The sequence below is a fragment of the Camelus ferus genome, chromosome 2, assembly GCF_009834535.1.
Source record: "Camelus ferus isolate YT-003-E chromosome 2, BCGSAC_Cfer_1.0, whole genome shotgun sequence".
NCBI classification, from domain to species: domain Eukaryota; kingdom Metazoa; phylum Chordata; class Mammalia; order Artiodactyla; family Camelidae; genus Camelus; species Camelus ferus.
This window is the reverse complement of record NC_045697.1, coordinates 50930224-50952495: the sequence shown is the minus strand read 5'-3', so window position 1 is coordinate 50952495 and position 22272 is coordinate 50930224. Positions and strand designations below refer to the sequence as shown.

Below are 22272 nucleotides of genomic sequence, written 5' to 3'. Positions count from 1 at the left end.
CCTGTCCCCATCGTTCGGGTCTCAGTCCCTGTGTCTCCTCTCTCGAAGGCCCTCCCTAAGCAAGTCTCCATTAGTCACAACCACATTATTTTCCTCTAGGTCCATTATCAGTATCTGAAGGGATCTTATTTACTTACATTGTCTGTCTTCCCCAACTACAATGTGAATGTCTTAAGATACGGACTTTTTGTTTGTTTCCCCGGGTACACCCAGTTCTTAGGATTTTGCCTGATACACGGAAAGCATTTAATTAATAATTGTTGAGTGACTGACTAACTGTAAAGTTGCAGATGTGGCCCAAAGGATTAGTTACTATTAATAAAACTTTTCTTGATAGTTGACGTGATATTTTAGCTGGCACTAGAAGTCAGGGATATTTTGAACTGAAGAAGCACAAAGTGTAAATTGACAGTGATGGACAGAAGAAGTCATTGCAGTGGCTTCTTAACTGGCTTCTTCTCTATTTGTATTCATAAAAAAATTAGCTAAGGTATCATTAAAGATAGCAAACATTACTATGTAATTATATTGTCAAACTCATGACCTATGCTGAAGCAAGTCATAGCCAGCTTCAGAAGACGTGATTAAAGAATTTCAAAATCCTTACATTATTCCCTGAACTTGGAAAGAAAGACAGTTGAATGGAATTTATGAAAGAAAATAAAAATAGGATAAAATTTTTGTTCACAGGCAGTATATGTTAATTAAATAGGAAATAATAATTGACAGTGTCTCAATTCAAAAATTGGCTAAACAAAATATTAGAACAATTGAAATACCTGAAAACATGATCTGGTAAAAGTCTCATTCTTGATTGCTGAAGTGAGAAATAGATCTATGAATTCCAATAGTTTTCTCTTTCTATTCCCATTAACCCTGATCCATTGCAAATTAAAATCTGGTAGGGCTCTTGTGAATAACACCTGAATTATAAAGTCTTGGTTGATTTAAGGGTCTGAGGTGGTTTTCTCAAAATGTTTAAGAGAGGAATAATCAGAGGTCATGATTAGCAGAGATGGAGAAGATTCTTGAAAAAAAGAAAAATTATAGGTCTAGAAGCCTAGGGGTCTTACTTTGGACATTCAGAATTATTTTGGTAGAACATGACAAACATGACTTGAGGAGGAAGGTAGTTGTTACAAATCTATGTACTTTACTGGGAGGGTGAATCACACAGGGCTCTCCCTTCCTGGGGACAGAGATTATTGACTTAGATTGTGCATAAAACAAGATCATTTATTAATGTTTGGCTATTTATTTTGTAATTTTGTCCAGACAGTAGAGCTCAAGAGATAGGAAATTAGATAGGCCAGTAATTAAATCATGGAAAAATAAACGATCCTGGAGGTACTAGGTAGGTCTAGGCTCCAACAGACTTTGGAGGCTCACCAGAGAAGGGAAAAGGCCAAGGAAGTAGAATTGGTCTGAGCAGGCAGCAGGGATCAGGAACCAGAGAAAGCAGAATAAGTCAGCACCAGTATTTGGGCAACGCTGAGAACAGAGAGGATCTGAGAGCATCCATGGCTCACACCCCGCCCCCTGCTCTGTATCCTGCCTAGACATGGACTTGCCTGGACTGTCCAGTTGTCAGAATGAGGCCAGAGGATGGGAGGTGAATCCAAGCCCAATTAACTCAAAAAAGCCAGTTATTTAAAGTACCTTCCTCAAGCATGGATTAATTAAATCATTACTTGTTTAAAAGTGGAAAACTTGGTCCACTGTTTTGTACAGTCAAAAAAGATTTCATGAGTTCCTTCTCTGCGTTTGCTGTGTTAAGCCAGGAAGGGTAGCCTCTATCTGTATCTGCAGCCCCTTATTCCTGAGGCCAATGGGTACAGGAAGTGGCAAAGTGGTCATAATTTTATAACAAACTTAAAAAATACAGGCGCTAACTTCCCTAGTCTCCAGCCAAAGAGAATTTCCTCTGCCTTTGAGCTTTCACAGCAAAATATCTGCCCCTTTCTAATTACCTGCAGCTTTCTTTCCCTAATTATGTTTTATTTTACTTACTTTTACTTAATTTCCTTTAGAACAGGATGATTGCTTGTTTTATTTGTATATCTCCTAAAATGGATACATGTATGCAGGTATATAGATAAAACTTACATAAAATAATGACTATCTGTATATTCAATATAGGGAGAGATGTACAAAAATGTTAAAGGTAAAACTGAGAGCTATGAAATTATAAGTGATAATCATTTCCTTTTGATTTCATATGTACTTTCTAAATCATATACAGGGAACATATCTTACATAACACACACCATAAAAGTTACTGAAAAAAAAAGAGCAGAGAGTATTATATTAGATTAGCAAGTATGTATTTCAATTATGAAGTAAGATTATATTAAAGGCTGTACACATGGAGGTTTTAAAAAACTTATTATTTTGACCAGAAGAAGCAATAGAAAGTTATGTATTTAGCTCTAAAACAAAGCTGCTTTCTGTAAGCTCTGGCCCAGAACCTTGGAGTAGAGAACAGTTATATACAATTATATCATTTCAAGGAAATGAGACAAAACATCTATAATTCTAACCATTATCCCATTCCTAGAAAACAGGAAAAGAATCAAGAAGAATATGGTTTCTGGGAAGCACTTGGCTCCATATTTTTTCTAAAGAATGTGCCTCATTTGCAGAGATGGTTAAAGTTGAGAGTTGGAGTACAAAAATGATCACTTTATTAAGTGATGTTGATTGCAGTTAGGAAATGTTTGTTTTGAGATACAAATACAAATGTATTACAGTGCTTGTATTTAAGACAGGACTAAACAGGATGCGGATGTGGATCAAACAACCAGACTCCTGTGTCAGTCCCACTGGGATCTAATTTGCAATGTCAAACCTTTAATGTTCTATTCATATTTACATGGCGTTAGTGCCATGTGCTTTATTCTCCCCAGAGTGCCCTCAGGGAGGTGAGAAATGCAGAAGCAGTAGGAGAAGCAAGTTAGTTTTAAGTCACTTCAGGACCCGAGGCATCTTGGCCACCACTCAGTCTGGGAGGGAGCTGCTTGGTCTGCCAACGGCATCTTCTGGAAGTGCTGCTGTGGGACAGCTCGAGGATTCTCTGCTCCCCTGGGTTTCCAAGACAAAATTCTAAGGTTGATTTCACAGGGACCATGGCTCATTTTTCCTGTTCATCTGTTGGCTGCGAAAGAATCAGCCCCTCCTCCTGTTGAGTTCCATCTACTAGACTCTGGGATGATGATGGAAAAGTTGCCCTTCAGCTATCTCAGCTACAAGACAACCCCATCATCTCTTAACAGAGAGACATCTTCATGTTCAACTACTGACGGCAGTGGCATTGGTTCTTTTGGTACCTGAGATGATGTTATGAAATGATGAAATCACTACATTTGATAGCTTTAAAAGACTGATTTTGACAACAGAACCTAAGCCTCTCTAACACTAGACTTTAGTGCAAAGAGAATATTCAAAAGAAGTTTTCTCAGAGGTTGTACTTTCCATTGAACTTTATTTGACTATTTTTAAAAATCTAAACTTTTATATGAAGCCCATGTTATCTCTAACAATGCTAAATTCCCTGTCTGCACTGTAACCAAAAGTCTGTCCAAGTATATTGACTCTTATCACTAGATTTCTATTTCAGTGAAAAGTATAGGATGCTTCTTATTTTAGGAAGTTAAAACAAGTATCATGTTTGAAACCTTGAATTGCATGTTAAAAAGACATATGACGTTTATGTTATACTATTTCAAATATAATTGAAGAAGCTAATTTTTTCTTAATCATTGCTGATTATTTCTCTCTCTCTCAGTTGACCCAAACATTTAATAGTGTATCACAAAATGTTGTAAGCATTAGAAATGGTAGAAAAACATTTGTATTCTAAAATGGACTTTAGGAAGACTAATACCTGGTTATGTGAGATTAACAAATAGGTTAATCTCAAATTAATCTCAAATATGGTTAATAGATTTATCTCAGTTGGGGCTACTGTTTGTTGTTTAAACATATACCTATTGAGAAATATAAAATCAAAAAACTTGGTTTAAGTTCTAAAAATATTTATTCAGCATAAAGGTATATTTCCTCTTTGAAAAGTGTTTAGTGAACTGGTTCTATAATTTATTCTAAATGGGCTGGGTTATTTTATAAGTTTCTAGCTAAACTACACTAAACACAATCAAACCCCAGAGGACAGTAACATAGTAAAGTTCAGTTTGGTTGGCTGTAGAATCCTACCTACAATTCTCCAGTCAATATCCAATTATAAAGATGGGAGAATGGGGAATTGGATGAAGGTAATCAAAAGGTAAGACTTCTAGTTATAAGATAAGCAAGTACTAGGGATGCAATGTACAAAATGATAAATGTAAGTAACACTGCTGTATGTTACATATGAAAGTTGTTAAGACAGCAAATTCTAAGAGTTCGCCTGACAAGGAAAATTTTTTCTATTTCTTTAATTTTGTATCTATATGAGATGATGGATGTTCGCTAAAGATATTGTGATAATAATTTCATAATGCATGTAAGTCAAATTATTATGCTAGACAGCTTAAACTTATACAGTGTCCTATGTCAATTATATCTTGATGAAACTGGAAGAAAAAAAACCAGTTCCTTCCAGCTCTAAAAAATATCCAAATAACAAAGTCCATAAATTGGGGAATTTTGACTCTGTAATTTGAAAACAGAAACAATGATAATATTAAACTAGGATCAACTGCAAACCATTTAAGGTTTTATCTAAAATAAAAAGATAAAATATCATCGATGGAAATACTTTGCTAGTCACACTTACTAAGTTTATCCCTTTCTCCAAGTTATCCACATTAATTAAACTATCAGCAACACTAACAAAAGTGTCCTTTAAATGAACTTTCATAAAGTAAGTTCACTTCCCTGTAATTTAAGAGATAAAGACCAATGAAACACAGGTATCATTCTTTTATGTTTCTTGTTCATAAACACAAATAAAAGTCTATATGACTTTAATACAAACAGTACAATATGTGTTATAGTATAAGGACATAGACTAAACAATCTAATTTTATCAAAGTTATTCAAGGGCAATCTCTCTTATAAAACCCAAAATTGATGGGTTTCTCTGCAATTATAAAATTAGTTTCTTTTCAGAAAGAACAGATTCACATAAATGTGACTTTTCCAAAGTAAAAATGAATGAGTAAAAAATAAGTTTGAATTTATGCCACCACATACTATGTTTGAAAAGTGGCCAGAAGCCAGATAATTTCATTGCTACTCAGAGGTAATGTTTTGTCCATTTGCCATTTGCTCACGTGTCCTGGACCCACTATCTGGAAACCAATCCATCTCCAGTTCCCCTATACAGTCTGGTCTGGTCTCACCAGCTCAGCTCACTGTCCCTGACACAGACCCTTTGGCGAGCTGCAAATTTCTTAATGCTGATTTGAGGCACTATTTGTAGAAGTGTTTAATTCTCATCAAAACCCTATTGGCCAATCCTGCTATGATACTTATTTTATAGATGACAAACTGAGGTTTGGCTAGATTAAGTAACTTGCTGAGGGACAAACAAGGAAGTGGCAAAGGTAGGATTTGAACCTGTGGTTCTCCTGCTTCAGAATTTATATCCTTAACTCATGGACTCCCATTTAATTATGACTATTTTTTCATTGTTTGGTGCAGTCTTATCAGAAATCCTTTCCAAATTTTGTGTGGATGTAGGGGTGGGGTGCAGGGAAGTCTCTGTTGATTTGTGGAAAATAATAAAAGTGTAGCTGAACCCTCAATTAAAAAGACCTTTCAAGTCTGCTGATTGAATACAACACTCTAACCATAAGGATACTCAAAAAGGTGGGGACGTCATTCAGGAGTCTAGTGTCTTGAGGTTACTCTGTAAGCACAATTCCAGGTAGAGACTTTACTGAGCTCTAGCTACCCCTGTTAGAAAAGGGAGGAGGAGCTGGCGGCCACACTTACCTCCAGGCCCTTCTTTCTTTCCCCTCCCCTCTCCCCACATGCTTACCTTGATCCGGAAAAGGTATAAGAAAGATCAAAAGGAAAAGTGTGTCCGGGTTTCGGTACTGCTCTGATACATGCACGCCTTCAAGTCTGGCTGCCTGTGGCTTCTGCTTTCTAATAATCTGCCCTTAACTTGACCTCGGGGAGTAGATTAGAGGGGTTCTTTTCCCTACCCCATTTTTCACCTGTTACTCACACTGCGAACAGGAGGAGAATTTTAACCGTAGTTACTGCGCTGAACCTGCTCCGGAGAGTTTGTTCCCCTTGCTCAGTCGCCAACTCTGAGCAGCGTCGGAGAGTCGGTGCTCGCTCACCTGTCCGGGAGGTGGAGGTGGAGGTGCCGGTGGAGGTGGGAGCCAAACGCGGGAGGAGGGGAGGCACACGGAGCCGGAGCGGCTCGGCTCTGCGCCTGGCAATGCCCCTCCGACGGATGATCATCGAGCCCAAGAAGCTGTTAATTATTACTCCTTTTCGCCACAGCAGGGAAGTGTTAGAAACCTGAGCCACTCCCTGAGCCTCAGTGCATGTTGGGAGTGTTTACTTTCTTTCCTAGGAGCAGCTGATAGGAACACTCCTTTGCTCTCTGTCACACGTCTTGAGGACAAGTGAACTGACATTCTGGTTAACGCTTTACCCACTGAATTGGACGGATTCTAATCGCTCCTCTCCGGTCTCTCCCGACTTGGGAGAATAGCCTGTAAGAAATGACACCAACCAGGACTGAGTGCCATTATTCACATCTTTCTTATTAACATTTTGTCTTTTAATTAGAAATTTCTTAATTGTTTCCCTCTTGTTCTTTTGCCACCTCCTTTCCCTACTGGTACCTTTCCCCCCACAGCAGTGGTCCCCACACCTTGGAGCGCCCCTGAGCCACCTGCGCGTGGTGTTAAACTCACATACCCACGGGCCCGGCCGCCTATGAGACTCCGATTTAGTAGGTTTGGGATAAGGGGTGGGCATTTTTTTTTTTTTTTTCTTTTTCACAAGTGCCACCGAAGAATCTAGTAGACCTCAAAATTTGAAATCTATTGTAACAAAAGTATACAAGAGAAATGAATAGTAATTTAGTCACTACATACTGAACTGGATGTGGGGATTTTGCTTGTCCTCAATGCCTCCAATTTTAAAAAGTCTAGTTAACTAGACTTTATGGTGATCATTTTGCAATACATGCAAGTATTGAATCATTATGTCAGGCACCTGAAACTGATGTAATGTGTCTCTTAAACCTCAATTAAAAAGAAAGCACAGGGAACTATATCCAATACCTTGTAATAGCCTATTATGAATATGAAAAGGAATTATATGTATGTATACCTGAATCACTATGATACACGCCAGAAATTAACACAACATTGTAAACCAGTTATAATTCAATTAAAAAAAGGAATGGATAAAAGAACTGACAATTTAAAAAAAGAAAAGAGCTACCTCTTTGAAAACTACCAAAGGCCAAAGCTTTTTGTTTTTATTTAAAATTAATAAAATCAATCCCCAAAGAAGGAACCAGAGACTCAGAGACACTCAGATGACACATGCTGTGGAAGCAGTGCTTTTATTTACACACACACACACACACACACACACACACATGCACCTTTTGGTATCAGTGGTACTTTACCTGTTTCCTATGTAAAGTAAACATGATAATTTTTAAAAAGGTTATTTTTACAATAAAAGCCTCAGAGCCATCAAAAGGAATTAAATTTAATTCCTACAATGAGTTCTGTAAGCAGAGTTAATTTCTGGTGTCCTTCGTGTTCAAATGTCAAATTAACAGACTGACCATCACTCTAGATGTGCAGGTTACCTGTTTGATATAGTACTTTAAGGATTCTGTATGTTTGAAAGGTCAGATGGTTTATCTAGTTAACTTGTGGTGTGTGTGTGTGAAGACCAGGAATGATCAGATTTGTCTTTTGGGGGGCTATTTTAATAACCTGAACAAAATCAGGAAAATGGGCTTATTGGACCCCAGAGATTCTACACCACCATGTATGAGGACAGTATGACTTGATATTACCTGTGGGTAGTAATTTGATTGCCATGTTGGCCCCCCAGCCCCCTAGAGTGCAACCGCTGGTTCAGACTGACCCTTGAATGATGACTAACAGGACCTGCAGAGTCTACATCTCCTAGGCTCCAGAATGTCTTTGTTCAAATCCATGCTCCACCCCCATTGTCTGCATTGTTTATTCTCAGTATCTGGGCAACTTTGTTTTGCCTTTTTAATCTGCAAGCATCCTTGAAGTCTTTATTTTGATTATTAGCTTCCAACTGGTTTCCTTTGGTTAGTTTCAGTGATTCCTTTTGCTTGGAGTATTTAACCTTTTGTAAATTTGTAATTTTTATTTTGTAATGTAAAAACACATAATTACACATATGCAATGTGGAAAACTTGAAAAACATAGACATGGAGAGGAATAAAATCATCTACAACTCCGTCTCTCAAATATAGTTATCAAGAACAATTTGGTAAAAGTCTTTATTGACATGGTTTCTCTATGGATATTTACCAAAATGCTATTATATTTGGCTTATTGTTTTACAACCTGCTTTCATCACATAAAACATATTATGAACAATTTACCACATGTCCAGTCAGTGTTTTTTTCTTTTTTGCAATGTGATCTTAATTAGCTGTACTGTATTATACCATATGGATTATACCATTATTTATTTAATGTTCCTTAATCTGAAAATTGTATTACTATAAACAATGCTGCAGTGAAAGTTTATATGTAATTGCACACAACCGCAATTATGCCTTTGAGACACTTTTCAACAAGTGAACTTGCCAGGTTAAATGAATGTATATTTTTTAAAGAATTTCTCTCAAAAAAAAGTGTCAATTTTATACTCCTGGAGTAACTCCTGAATTATTTTTCTTCTTTTAAATATTTACTAATCTGAGGGATAAAAAAATAATATTCTATAAATATGTATATTATTCATTACCTCTAAGATTTTATTTTTATTTATTTATGTATGTATGTATGTATGTATGTATGTATGTATGTATGTATGTATTTACATTGTCTTTTTTTTGGGTTGGGGATAAGGTTTACTTTTATTTATTTATTTTTAACTGAGGTATTGGGAATTGAACCCAGGACCTCATGCATGCTAAGCATGTACTTTACCACTGAGCTATACCCTCCCCACTGAACTCTTTGATTTGATCCTATATTTTTGCTTTTTGTTTATGTACTCTTTGTTCATCTTTTCTGTATTGGTTTATAAAATCTCTTTATATATTTATCACATCAACATTTTGTCATATATGCTGTGACTGTATTTCCCAGTATTGTTTGCCTTTTAATTTTATTTATGATAGACTTTTGACCTACAAAAGTTAAAAAATTTAAATAGTCAATCCATTACTATTTTCTTTATCACTTACACCCCAATGTTAAAAAGTTTTCCCATCCTTAAAGTATATATATATATATATTTTTTCTTTTTCTTCTTCTAGTTTGTTTATTTAGTCTCTGCATCTCCACTGTCCCCTAGATTGGACCCGCATCACTTCTTGTGCAGATGCTACAAATGGCCCCCTAACTGGTCTCTGCCTCCACTCTTGTCCCACTATAGTCCACTCTCCACCTGTAGCCAGTCTCATCTGCTATAAACAAAAATCAGATCACAGTCCCACCTCTGACGTCCTTTGCCAAAAACCTTCCTGCTAGTCCTCCTCTGCATTTACGATGAAATCTAAACCTGAGCTCCTTCCCATGGCCCCTGAGGCCCACGTGACCTTGCTCTTCCTATCTCTGTGACCTTTCCAATTCTCAGTTCGTGGAGGACTGACTCTCTACTTGCTGCCTGGCTTTGAGTTTTGTTCCTGGAACAGACCAACCTGGTTCCTCCCTCCTTGCCTTTGCACTTGGTATTGTCTCTGCCAAGAAAGCTCAGCTCTTGTCACAGCTGCTTTCTTTTCATTTTTCTGTTTTTTTTTCCCTCAAATGTTACCTCCTCAGAGAGGCCTCCCATGACCGTTCTATTTAAATAAGTCTCCCAGTCTTTTGCTATCACAGTCCCATGTTTTATTTAATTAGTAATTTTATTGCATTAATGATAATTAATAATTATCATTATCTGAATGCGTTTTATTGTTTTGTTTATTATTGACAGTATATTTATTATTTTGGGTGATCTGTTTATGTTACATCTCCTCTTATTAAAACATAAGCTCTAAGAGAACAGAAAGCGTGACCACTAGGCTTACGGCTCTGTCCTCGGTGCCTGGAACACTGACAGGCCCATGTCAGAGGCTTAAAAAACATCAGTTCATAAGCAAATGATGGTGGCTTACTAAATATGTGTTGAGTAAATAAATATAAACCATACTTTTCCCTGACTTGAAGTGACACTTTTATCTAGTACTAAGGGCATATATATTTTTGAACATGAGTCTAGAATTTATATTTTGCCCCATTGACCTATGTAGGTACACTGGCATTGGTTCCATAATAATATAATAATAATGATAATAATAATAATATAATAATAATAATAACAACAACAACAACAATAATAATATAATAATATAAGAGCTTTATAGTACAGCTTAGTATCTGGCAGAATAACTCAATCATCATTTTTCTCTAACATTTTCTGGGTTATTCTGGCCTTGTGATACATAAATAGCTGCTCACTATGGAATATTAAGGATTTAGTTTCTATTTAGTGAATTTGCCATTTACCATTGCCACTGGCCATTCTGCTAGACCAGCAGGCTAATCCATATCAGCTACTGATGACTTCTGGTCCTGGAGATAAAGGATCCCAACAGTAGATATTTTTCTCATTTGATGCCCTCTTTTAAGGCATTGAAGTGAGTAATAGCTCTGATTTGTTCCTGTCTCTCTCTATCCCTTGGAAGGACTTTCCTACACTGGTTTTGGGCTTGGCCATACAACTTGCTCTGGTCAGTGGGTTGGTACCCAATGTCATAAACAGACGTTTGAAAACTTGTGCTCTAGGACTTACACTCATGTTGCTTTTGGGCCCTGCACAACATATGAACAAGCCTGGGCCAGCCTGTAGGATGACGAGACACGCTTGGCTCAGCTGCTTCAATATCCCAGCTGATAGCTGATACGCTAAACTGTGGCTGACTGAGGACCCAGAAAGGAGTCCAGGTGGGAGCAGCAGAACTGCCAAGCCGAGCTCAGCCCAAAGTGCCAACCCACAGAACTGTGAGCTGCGTCGATGGCTGTTGTGTTAAAGCCACTAAGTTTTGGGGTGGAGTTTTTGAGCACAGGCTAACAGATCCATCTGGTGTGTTTTTCTCATGCACATACACACATGCACATACATACACACTAACATACTGTTAACTGGAAAGTGAGAGAAATACTTAGATCACAGTGTGTTTCTCACACAATCCTGCTGCAGGGATAGAAACAGAACAGAAAGAAGGAGGAAAAAAAGAGATGTGGGTATCATTAGATTGGGTCATTTTATATCCTGCTAAATCACTCTTCAAAAATATTTAGAGATGATTGCAACTTGAAGGAAATACAAAAAGAGCATGAAATTGCCTGATTCTGCCACTGCATGACCCAGTTGCCATGGGCCACTCATCTCAGCTTATTTCAGAGCCTTCTAGCTTATCAGGTGTCTGAGGCTGCACTGGAAGCATAGGCTACACAATGATGCAAGAAAGGAAGCCATGTGGCTGCACAGCGAGGGGACTCCCAGCAAGAACCTAGCTAGGAACTGCCTCAACAAGGAAGCCACACGTTCACAAGATTGCAGCATGATAACTTGCTTTTCCAATGTATAAAACTTAAAATAACTATATTTTACATTTGGGAATTTTGCCATAGAGCCCTTAATAAATGCTGACAATAACATTAATTCTCTGGGAAAAATCCCAACATTTTTCTTGAACTTAAAGAATAAACCATCATTTCCTGTTTAAACTGAGAAACATTTAATTGTCCTTTTATGAAAGTAAGGAGTTTAGAACTTTGACTGAAAAAAATTTTGTTGTTGTCGTTGTTGAGAAAAAGAAGATAAAGGAAGAAAAATTCCCTTCTAAAGTTCCCCTAAAACTTTAATTAAAGCAACGCTGTTATGACGCACAGGTCATTTAAACCTTTTATACTGTTGTTGAATTTTTTAAAAGCCTCACCCTTCTGCAATTATTGCATATTTTGTACTTAAGTTGACTTTTGAATCAGGCTGTGGTTTGTCCTAATGACTGGGACGAATGGAACACAAAACTGTTTTTACAACTTGAACAATGAAAAAATTCTGTTAATTGAAAAGTGATAAAATAATTTCTATTTCTAATGCATTTGATTTTTCTCTGAGAGACAATTTCTTATCTTCAATATGGACTGATTTTCAATAGTGTAATGGCCAGGGGAAAGCATTCAGCTTAGTCAGACACTGAAAAATTACTAGGATGTGAGAGCAGTCTGGCTGGGGTATCCGTCACCCCACTGGCTAGGCGTTGTCCCCTTCCTCCCTCTCTCCTCCATGCATGTCCCTCCTGAAGCTGTGTGCTCCCCTAGGTCAAAGAGGATGACCTTCCCTGACACGGGAGGACCCATCTTTGGTCAGGGTATATGAGCAGCTGTGCTCCCTACTCAAACCACCCAACCAGCTCTCAAGGTCCATTTGTCCGAGAATGTGAGGCAGTCATGCTTTCAAGACTCCAGACACATCCGAATGAGGCACTATATGTGGCCGTCTGCCTTTCTTTTGGAAAAACGGACAAGAAAAAAGAAAAATTACTTTGAGCCAGGCAGGGGTAGAGATGATCATACAAAGACAAATAAGACAATCTCTGCACTTAAGGAACTAAAAACCTACCACATCAAGATGGACTCCCTTCAGTCTTCTCTGCCAAAGGAGGGAAGAGATTTCAAAACACACATACTTTCCAAATTCAGTGACAGAAAGAAACACAGGGCATAATGGTGTTTTGATAGATTTTAAGAGGTGGGAGGCGCAATTGTTTTTGTAAACAAATGTACCCTTTAAATGAATAGAGAATCATTTTCTAATAAATGAAATGAGCAGTAGTCATTCTCTCAGCCTAAATGGTACTACCCTTGAAAATTGACAACTGTGTGCAAAACATAAAGAAATTCGATGGAATATGACAATGATTGTTGTTTTTCTAAATATGACATTTAGCCAATTTGATCTGTATTCCATTCTGTTTCTCCATTCCTTCTCCCCGACACACGCACTTCTTAATACCCTATAGGACATCTCTTCAAGTTTCAGAAAAGAATTAATAAAATAATAGTAACAATAATAATAATGCATGAAAAATTTAATTCCATGTGAGAAGAGCTTATAAGCAATTAAGGTCAAGTTAGCAGTTGAATGGTACTAAAGGTCAGGTTGTAACCTGGACATACTTTAAGGATGTATTGTAGTGGTGACCATAAACCTGGACTATTTGGTTTGATTCCCAGATAGAATACATGAAATTAAGAATTTGCTGGGAAATCGTGGATATATGGATGCTGAACAACAGAATCCTTGGTAATGCAGACTGTATGTGGTGTGTTCTGTTCCTGTACTACTTGCCCTGTTCCTAAAGGACCACATACTGAGAGCTCCATCACCTCACATACATTCAAACCATCCTGTTGCTCATAGCACATAGTTGGCTTAGCAGTCATACTGGAGGTAACAAAATGTGTGTGTACTTTTTTTTTAAGTTTTTCATTTAAAACATGTCATACATAATGGCAGACTTAAAATGTTATAAATTAACTATTGTTTTTCTTAGAAGAATTCATAATTGCTTTCTGTCCCACCTTTAACAACTCCATCTACATCTGGGTCATATATTCTAAACACTGATGTTTGTATAATTTCAGAAAACAAGATATAGCTGAGTCTGTGTTGGTTACAAAATGCAGCTCCTGGAGTATATCCTCTTTGTGACTTCCGGGGGTAAATTCTTGTGACATCACATAGATCACAGCATACTGGCAGAACTAGGTTAAACACTTAAGTAATGGAATCACATATCTTCTGGGTAGTGTCTGCTCATTAGTTAGAATAAATGCTTATCTGGGATCAATGTCAGTCTATCTGAACCACTTTCATTTAGGCTATATATTTTTTCTAATTTCCACAGATAGTCATTCTTTGCTTTTGACGGCCAATATTCTGCAGTTTTGCTGCTTTACTTTCTGTTGGTCCAACAATCCCAGGACTCTAGAGGAGTAGTTCCCAAATTTTTCCCACATAATGATCTAGTTTTTCTGTTTAAATTTTATCGAGATAAAATTTATACATAATACAATGCACCCATTTTAAGTGTACAGTTTTGAGTTTTAATAAATGTACACACCCTATAACCACCACAGCAATCAAGATGCAGAATATTTCCAGCATCCCCATATTTTCCCTCCTTCCCCTTGTAGTCCCTCGCTCCTACTCACAGGCAGGTACTGATCTGCTCCTTACTGCGTATAGACAATTTGCTTGTCTCAAAACTGCACCTATGTAGTAACTACAGTGATATTACTTAGCTAGTACTTGGAATTGCTGCAGGTTCTGACGAAGATTTATTCTCTTACTTAGCAAATGTTTATTAAGCTTCTACCACGCATCAGACATTTCCTGCCTATCTTTGCAGGTGATGATGGTGAAAATGGAGACAATTTCACAACTAGATTTCACAGGTGAAATTTATATTATTGCCAATACGCAATGGGAAAGTTAAGGGAAGGGAATACTCTGAGTACATTTCTTTAACTCTCAGTTTAGACAATTGGATTTTTTTTTATCAAGTATTGAGTCTTACTGAGCATAGTTGATATATAATAAACTGTACAAAATTAAAGCATACAATTTAATAAGTTTTGACATATGTGTGCCACCATGGAACCATCATCACACTCAAGATAACCACCATGTCTATCAATCACCCGCAGAAGCATGCTCATGTCATTTGTAATCCTGCTCCCCATTCTGTCCACATGAGAATCCTAATTGTTCCACATCTTCACCAATGCTTGGTATGGTTAGTCTTTTTAATTTTAGCCATTCTATTAGATATATAGTGGTATTTCATTGTGGCTTTAATTTGCATCACCCTAATGATTAATGAGGTTGAGTATGTTTTATGGGGTTTTTTTGAGTATATTTTTGTGATTATTTGAAGGAATTTTCCCAATTCTTTAACACTCTTCTGATAAGACCAGTGGTGATGTTGACAAATGTGATTCTCTGATATTATACAATGAAGTGTTTTAACATTTGGAAGATCTGTGTAAGTCAGTAAGCCAGTATTTTCCAAATGACCAGTACAATAACGTCACAGAATCTTGCATGGGTAAAAGAGCCATCCAAAGTGCAAAACAGACCCGAGGATTTTATTGTATCAAAATATAAAAAGTTCATTGATATAATTTTAGATTCCACATTGCAACTAACTTTTAAGGAATTACTACTTGTTGAACTTTGGTGTATTATCAAAAAAGATTACCCGCAATTACCTAAACATTCTAAAAAGGAGAAGCTGTTAAGATACTCCTCATTCCAACTGTGTGTATATATGTATATATGTGTATGTATATATATATATAAAACTATATATATTTGAAATATATACATGTCACAATTATAACAGTTTGAATGCAGAAACAGAGATGAGAATCCAGATGATTTCCACTGAGCTAGACATCAGAGACATTTGCAAATTATCAAACAATGGCACTCTCTTCTCTAGCTGTTTTTGTTTTGGAAAATATGGTTCTTTTTCATAAAATATGTTATATAATTTATATGTAATGAGTTTATTTTTTAAATAAATAGGTAAATCCAAATTTTTTCTCAGTTTTAATTTCTAACATGGTCAACATTGATAAATATAATCTACACAAGCAAAAGTTCTTTGGTTTTGTAAAGTGTAAAGGGAGGTCCAGAAATAGGGGAAAAAAAGAGAACTGCTGACTGGAAACAAACAGACAGGTGGAACTTTTTTTTTTATTTTCATTGCTTTTTGATGACTTAGATTTAATCCTCAGAAGCAAACTAAATGGAAAGTTTACAACAGAAAAAAATTACATGTCAGTGCCTTTTGCAAACTGAGCCGTGACAGAGAGGAACTGGCGCTGCCCCTCAACCTGACACCTTCCAAGCAAAGACATCCACAGTGCCCCTGGCAGTCTGGCTCTGGGAAGGGGGAGGCTCTGTGTGTTGAGGTCGCCTTGCCTACCGCTCACCCCGGCCAGCAGTCAGGAGCTCCGCCTTGCTGAGTATTAGATATGGGACTAGTCAGCATTCAGCTGGTGTGTTAAATACGCATGTGGATGACATTGCTCAGAAAAAGTCTTCAAAGGGAAAAGAAAAAACTATAATTAAATCTTGAGATTTAGTTTCTTAACCTGTCCGAGTCTCCTTCATCTACAAAATGTGAATAATATCCTATGCATTGTTGTAAACGGATTAGCATTTGAAAAACACTTGGCAGAAAGAAGGCACTTAATAAATGATATTTACTTTTTATTTTTGTTCTGAGAGATGATATAGAATTAGTTTCTTAGATGTTTTCCAAGTGCCTGTTTAGTCAGGGGCTCTTAGTTTTCTATCTGCAGGAGTAAGCAAGGAGGGCAGTAGAGGGGGAGGGACAGGGGAAGCCTGGGACAGGGGAAGAGGAGAAAGAGTGGTGCAAACCAAAGCCACTGATGCCTAGAGAGGTGGATGGAGAGACAACTACAAGAGAAGACAGGTAGACAGGACAGGGTGCCTCCACGAATTCAAAAGTTGATAAACTTTGCATTGTCATACAGTTTTGCAATTGTTCTTATTTTGTTGTTTGCCAGACTCCATTTCCTTGGCATCTCTTTTTAGGTTATTAATTTAAAATTGATTTCTTTTCCCAAAATGTCATGGATTTGTTGGAGGCAGCACACACAGGCAGAAAGAACTAGGTTTGACTCTCAGCTCTGCCAATTTGGGCAAATTAATTACTGTAATTTATATTACTGAGTCCCTACAATGTCCCTGATATTTCAGTCATTTCTGATGATATGGTGGTGAGCAAAGGCATCTGTAATCCTTGCTCAGAGTATCAAGTGGAAGACAGACATTATTTAAAAATGACACCAATGAATATATAATTACACACTTAGATAAGTTCTAAACTGTGTTATAATTTAAAGGGGATTGGGGGAAGAGCATTATAGTCAGAAGGAACAGCATGTGCAAAAGATCTGGGGCAGGGGACAGCAGGCAACATGAAAAGATTGAGAAAAATCAAAGGGAGCTGGATTGGAGACAGTCAAGGAGAATGCAGAAGCCTCAGTTTCCTTGTCTATAAACTGGAGCTAACACTGTGTAGGACTATCTCATGGATTAGTGAGAACATAGGATACTGTCCAACCAATAGTGGCTAGTCATTATAATACAGGAAAATGGAGCGTGAGAGGATGATCATGCCCCAGGTCTCTGTCCCAGGGTGCAAGTGAGTCCCTGGGATGTGTCTCTCCAAGTGAGGGTCCTTGGCTTCACTCAGGAAAGAATTCAAGAGTGAGCCATAGTAGAGTAAAACTAGATTCATTCAGAGAGATGCACACTCCATAGGCAGAGTGTGGACCATCTCAGAAGGCAAGAGAGTGTGATAGAAGAGCCTAGGAGATGCAAATTCCATAAGCAGAATGAAAGCCATCTTAGAAGAAAGAGTAGCCCTGAGGTGCGAGGGTTGTTAGTGTTTATGGGCTCAGTAACTTCACATGTTAACAAGTGGGAGGAGTATTCCAACTACTTTGGAGAAGGGGCTGGGACTCCCAGGAATAGGGCCACCACCCACTTTTGGACCTTTTATGGTCAGCCTTGAAACTGTCATGGCAATTGTGGGAGTGCCACTTAGCATGCTGTTGTATTACAATGAGTGTATAATGAAGCTCAAGGTCTTCTGGGAGTTGAATCTTCCACTACTGTGCTAATTGCTGTGTCATTTTTTTAATGGTTGTGCCCTGCCCCCTTCCCTCATGTCTCAGATGGTGGCTACAATTAATATTATGTAATTGCTGCAGAGATGAAGACATTTCTCTAGTCAACCTTGTCTTTAACATTGTAGTTGCGCTCAGCCTTCACGATGGACCACTGACAGATAACTACACCTCTGCCCCTGCACGGCTTAGCAGACCTGTAGCTTCAGGAGAAGGCGGGGTGTTTTCTTTTGGTCTTGCACTGTGTGAGATGCCTGTCAGTGAGCAGAGGAATGTCAGAAAGGCATGGTTGAAAGGAAAGAGGGAAGAGGTCAAAGAAACTCGATGTTCTAAATCCTTTTTCCTCTGACATGTCTTGAAATGTGACATTCCATTCCCCTAATCTGTCATTTTCTATCCTACAGGCAAAGGTTCCAAACTCTCAACATGTTCCTTCAAGCAAAGGTCTGAACAAGGAAACTAACTGTAGAAAAATCTGTTTTGCCTGTTTTGCCCCTCCTTCCTTCCAACATATACACAAGCACACCTGTATACATATATAAATGTGAATAAACACACATACACACATAAGGTCTTCATGATCTTGGTGTCAAGATGTGAATAAACTCCTTAGGGTGTTGTATACAATTTAAAAAGGCTTTGAATTAAATGATGCTTTCAAATACTGTAACTATTAAGGGCAGTAGACAAAGGGAAGAGTGTTTTAATTTCTACAGCATCTTTCTCTTCACTGCCTCACTCACAAATCTAAAGAATGAAGTAGAGACTTCCGGCTTCTGGGCTAGTGTGTCAGGAGCTTGGAAGTCACCACTCTGTCCTAACAAGTAAAATGCTGAACAGACTGAAAATGCAACAGCTCTTCTTAGATCTGTAAAAGACATGAGGTCACAAGGCCAACCACTTCCCTCCCAAACTGGGGAGACCCACAGGCAAATACAGAGATCACAACTTTCTCCCCCTGCAGGGGAGGGAAAACTGAGAAGCATTTGTGAAGTTCACAGTGGAGAGTCACAGGCTCGCTGAGAGACGGAGACCTAATCTTAGACTAAAAATACTCCTCCTCCCCCGACGCCTCACCCCCACTTTGCTGAAGGTCAGTTACCTCAGTTCTTTTTCATCGGTAAAACACGTCCTGTTATCAAGAAATAAAACTACAAGGCAGTTTGAAGAGACTGCACAAGCATGAGAACCAGAGTCAGATATGGTAGGAAAGTTGGGACTATCAGACCAGAAATTTAAAAAAAAAATGTGATTAAGAAGTTGTGGTGTATTTATACAATGGAATATTATTCATCCATTAAAAAGAATAAAATAATGCCATTTGCAGCAACATAGATGGACCAAGAGATTATTACATGCAGTGAAGTGAGTCAGACAGAGAAAGACAAATATCATATGGTATCACTTATATGTGGACTCTAAAAAAAGATAGACACAGACAAAAAACAAACTCATGGTTACCAAAGGGGAAAAGATGGGGAGGGATAAATGAGGAGTTTGGGATTAACAGATAACATAGTACTATTTATAAAATAGATAAAAGACAAGGACTTACCCGATAGGACAGGGAACTATATTCAGTATGTTGTAATAACCTATAATGGAAAAAGAGTATCTACATGTATAACTGAATTATTTTGTTGTATATCAACTATACTTCAATTAAAAAATTAAAAAATAAAATAAAATAAAACATTAAGAAGAATAAAGTCCCTTCCCCTTTCCTGTAATTCCTCAAGTCTGTTGACAAACTCTTCCCCCCATTACAAATCCCCTACAAAGTTAACTCTGTGGCTCTGTCTACCAGTTCAGCAGATAAATTGACTAAATTCTCCCTGAGCTGCTGAGTCAGGCACCATCAAATATATATATTTTGTGTTTTGCAATGCACTGTGTTATAGATGTTAATAACAGAGAGTCTGCAAGAAAATAGAACGCTTGCTGCCATTCTAATAAGTTTAGATCAACGTTTTAGGGATGAAAGTAGCCAACATTCTGAACCTGTAGTAGGCTGATTTTTTTTCAATACAACTTTGTTATTAAAAAAAATTCAAATATACAGAAAATTGAAAGACTTCACAGTGAATATCCATATACTTACTGCATGGATTCAGCAATGAACACTTTATTACACTTGATTTTTAAATTGTATATCTTTCCATCTATCCATTCTTCATCATCGTCTTATTTTTTGATCCATTTAAAGTAAATTATAGAAATCAGTTTTTTTTTTACCCCTAAACATCTTTGAATGCATATTGTTAGCATTATTAACTAGAGTTCAATATTTATGTATAAACCAATATTGTTTCTTTTTTTAGATATAATGAAATGCACAAATCCCCAGAAATTCCCATGAAGAAAGGGAGAAGGTTGAGACTAGAAGTAGATTAAGCCAGTGGTTCTGAAACTTCAGTTACACAGGGGATGCTTATTAAAAATGCAGATTCCTCATTACCACCACCATCAATGCACAGAGTGTGAATGTCTTAAGTCTAAGGCAGTTTAAGAAACAACATTTTAAATAAACACCCAGATGATTCAACTATGGGTAATCAGGGGACCCACCCTGAGAAATATTTGATTGAATAACTTGCCCAAGTTCACCTAGATAATAGCATACACGGACTAGAACCGTGTCTAACTCATGAAAATACATTCTTGAGTGCCCAATTTGTTCAAGCAGCGTCCTAGGCTCTGAAGAGGCAGTGGTTCACAGGGTAGATTGAATCACCCAGGCCCTTTCAGCTATAACATGCTGTCTCTTTCTAAATGAGTCTGATGAAGATTTCTTGAGATGAATTGTGCTTTGTGGTGCTTCAATCTTAGCCACCGTTATTAAAGAAAATGATGATTATGGGCATCAATTACAGGCAACCATCTGAAAAAGAAAATGGCAAAAGCACTTTCTCTAAGGCCATTCAATTAAATACAATTCAAATCTATATCATAAGATATAACTCAGTTTAATGCAATTCAATACAATACATTACAGTGCAATACAGCAAAAAACAAAAACAAAAAAACAACACACAAAAATGCATTCCAACCCAGTGCAGCATCTCACTGCAGCTGCAGTGCCATGGCGTTCGTGGAGACTGGGCTCAGGTCTTGGGCTGTGGTGCTCTCCAGTGGCAGAAACTGAAATGCTTTTTGTGGCGGCTACAGAGTCACTTCCCACTGAATGAGAACTCTCGGCAAACATCTGCTAGCATGGAAAGGAGCCGAAATTCAGCTGTTGGCTTTATTATACAGCAAAGGTCACGGAATAAGAGACTTTAAGCTGCCACTTGAACTGCTGATGGAGTAACTAATTGTGCTGTCCATGCTGCTGATTGCCTTCACCATATTCTTTTGATTCATGACATATAAAGGGAGAATAGTAACCAACCTTTTCTCCAGCCTGAAGATAGGAGGCTGCAGTGGCAAATGTAGGAGGGTTAAAAACTCTATAGAGGACTAACAAAATAGAAATATAAAAATAAAATATATAATAGAATATAATAGAAATAGAAAAATCTGTATTGTAAAGTCATCTTCCCCCCGTGGTTGGAGAGCAGCTATCCTATTTGGAGATAGCAAAGAGAATGTTGATGAAGAAGAATTCCATGTTCTACAACATGTACATGCATATTCATAGTTTTTAAATTCATATTTATTAAGCATCTACTCTGCTTCAGGTCACATGAAACACACACACACACACACACACACACACACACACACAGCCACTGTATCTGAATATTAGGCTCCTTTTCCTCCCTGACACATTTGCTGAGGATAATGAAAGCTTTCGTGATGCCAGGCACGTGTTAAGTACCAGCGGAGCTCATGGTCGTGGGTTGACTCCTTCACCTCCTTTGCGGAAAGTGTGTCCTCTGATTGAATGTGGTATTATGTGGGCCCCCACATCAGTGGAGTCCACTTAGGTGCCTCTTGACACTCTCTTGCCCCAGTTTTGATGGAAAATAGAGAAGTATGGTAATCCTGGCTTGAGAGGATCATGGTGATCAGGCCTTTAGGCTTAGAGAACCAGGAACCTCTAAGACAAGCAGAGGTGCCAGATGAAGAGACAGGAAATCTACAATGGATATTGAAGGGGGAGACTGTGTCAGGTGCAATTCCAAGATCAGTGCTAGTGGTGGGAACTGTGGTTCTTCCCACTTAATTTCCTTACCCAAACTTCCCCCAGAAAGAGAGATTCCAAGAATCCTGGAAGAGCTGCTCCCTGTATTTGTGTGAGGAAGTGGATGCAGGCAGTGCTGAGGGTGGACTGCAGTGGACATGACTGTACCCCATGTTCTCCTCCATCGCCTGGGCTACTGGACTACTGTGAGCAGTTGGCCTTCAA

General features: G+C 37.9%; 1 protein-coding gene across 3 annotated transcripts in view; it reads right to left on the bottom strand.

Moving 5' to 3' along the window:
• RASSF6 (Ras association domain family member 6) overlaps positions 1 to 6519 on the bottom strand; it is a 48374-nt gene extending 41855 nt beyond the window's left edge. The window contains exon 1 of one of the 3 annotated variants that reach the window (XM_032458126.1): positions 6176 to 6519. The gene's annotated coding sequence lies outside the window, so the exon portion shown is untranslated. The remainder of the gene's footprint in view (positions 1 to 6175) is intronic. The other 2 variants (XM_006188696.3, XM_014562558.2) reach the window with 2 other exon arrangements.
• Positions 6520 to 22272: the final 15753 nt, after the last annotated feature.